The following is a 2428-nucleotide window of genomic DNA, read 5'->3' as shown; positions in this document are numbered from 1 at the left end:
GAGAAGGAAGTGTTGTATAGTAACCTTATGTAATATTAGAAAAGGAAGTATTGTGTAGCAACCTCATGTAATATTCGACAAGGAAGTATTGTATAGTAACCCTATGTGATATTAGAGAAGGAAATATTGTACAGTAACCTTATGTAATATTAGAAAAGGAAATATTGTATAGTAATGTTATGTAATATTAGAAAAAGAAGTATTGTATAGTAACTTTATGCAATATTAGAACAGGAAGTATTGTATTGTAACCTTATGTAATATTAGAAAAAAGGAAATAAATTATAGTAACATTATGCAATATTAGAAAATGAAGTATTATATAGTAACCTTATGTAGTATTGGAAAAGGAAGTATTGTATAGTAACCTTATGTAATATTAGAAAAGGAAGTATTGTATAGTAACTTTATGTAATATTAGACAAGGAAGTATTGTATAGTAACCTTATGTAATATTAGAAAAAGAAGTATTGTATAGTAACTTTATGCAATATTAGAACAGGAAGTATTGTATAGTAACTTTTGTGTAATATTAGACAAGGAAGTATTGTATGGTAACCTTATGTAACATTTGAAAAGGAAGTATTGTATTGTAACCTTTATGTAATATTTACATAATAAACTGGGTGAGAATATGGTCCTGTTTGGTTCCAAAAATCCATGGCTCTCACTCTGTAATGTCCAGCAATTGAAGAACTTTTCTGAAAGTCTACAAACACAGATGGAATTAAATCTTGTTTTTTTATTACAATACTACTAATGATGTTTGTTTGTCTAATGTCAGCATATGCACAATAAACATATAATAATTTTTTAAAGATATACTGAATTCTTGATTTCAGATTTAAAATACTTCTTAACATCAATTTTTTAAACTGTAAATAATTACCAAATGTTCTAATAAATGAAATAATGTTTGTAATAAAATAGTAAAATGTTACCATTTCTCTGATGCATAAACACTAACCATATATCTATATATACAAATGTGAAATTGTATATTTGTCTGTATGCTAACTCTTCACACACTATTTGACCAATCACAACAAACTTGGCATGGTGTCTCCTATGGTTTCCTGAAGTAACATGAAGGAGCAAAATTCCCACCAGGTTTCAATCAAAAACTGATTGTTTGTATTTAATTCAGTTTCTGTCTTCGTGTGATGCTCCTTTTGGTAATACTCAGTACTATACATCGTCGCTTAGCAACAAAACTATCACAATATTGTTGTTAGGCCAACAATGTTGAACACATAATGGACATCTTAGTTTGTGGTTTACTTTTATTTTCTCTGTTTTTAATAACTTTAGTGATACAAAATGAAACAATTTAATTCAGAAACTACTTCTTAAGTTAGTGTTGGAAAGTTTTCAATCAAACAACTGCATTACTATTTTAGACAAATGTGGTAACTTAATTATGGAGGTAGAAAAGCTAAAGGAAAAGGTGTTCCCTAATATTTGTCAAAGGTTCCCAAAGAGGAAACTGACAGTGTTCCAGATACAGATGATGCTGTAAATTACCCAACTGATTTATTAAATCCTCTTGAACCATCAGAGATGCCAGGTCACATTCTGAAATTAAAGGTTGGTTCACCAATAATGTTGTTGAGAAATCTTGATCCTTCAGAATTATGTAATAGCACAAGACTAGTTGTTAACACTTTGTTGTCACATGTTATTGAATCAACAATTACAACTGGTCATGTCGCTGTTAAGACTTTTCTGCCACATGTTATTGAATCAACGAATACAACTGGTCAAATAGTTTTGTTGCTATCTTTCAAATCACAAAACAGACACATGTTTAATATTTATATACACTGACCTACTCTGTAACACAAAACACAGATACAGTACTGTGAAAAAGTGTGAGGACAAAAAATATTTTGTCATTCTTCCCATTTTATGGGGCTAATTCTCCCATGCCATTACAGAATGTAAATTTCAACAATATGGTAATATTTCACTGATCCCTGTTGACAACTGAATGAACCAGAGTGAGAATATCTATCATTCTTTAGAATTCCCATATACTTGTACTAAGGGCATGTCATGAGGGTTCTGCTTGAATGAACATACTGATCAAATTTAGGGTCTGAAATAACTTTCATGGTACCCCATGCAGTGTCTTAACTATATAGAAAGAAGCTAGCAAGGAGTTAGCATATGGTACCGGTATACGCTAGAAGAAATCAATTTAATAGCACTCCACAAATATACCTTGATAAAAAACAGTGTTTAACACTATATATATTAAGTATTGTTGTAATGCCATGGCCCAAAAAGCATAGAGAATTTCTAAATTATAATAAATAATTAAAAACAACGTTTTATATTTACACAATAAAACTTTATTGAAGCCGTACAGCTTCCACTTTAAAATAAAAATATCACTCTACACTTATATGTTTCGACATGATCTATG

General features: G+C 29.8%; 1 long non-coding RNA gene across 1 annotated transcript in view; it reads right to left on the bottom strand.

The window, feature by feature from the left end:
• Nucleotides 1–604: 604 nt before the first annotated feature.
• LOC111084017 overlaps nucleotides 605–2428 on the bottom strand; it is a 10202-nt gene continuing 8378 nt past the window's right edge. Inside the window, exon 3 of the long non-coding RNA XR_002609362.1 lies at nucleotides 605–709. This is a non-coding gene — a long non-coding RNA (uncharacterized LOC111084017). The remainder of the gene's footprint in view (nucleotides 710–2428) is intronic.

The sequence above is a fragment of the Limulus polyphemus genome, unplaced genomic scaffold, assembly GCF_000517525.1.
Source record: "Limulus polyphemus unplaced genomic scaffold, Limulus_polyphemus-2.1.2 Scaffold12850, whole genome shotgun sequence".
Classification (NCBI taxonomy): Eukaryota; Metazoa; Arthropoda; class Merostomata; order Xiphosura; family Limulidae; genus Limulus; species Limulus polyphemus.
This window is presented reverse-complemented; position numbering and strand designations above follow the sequence as displayed.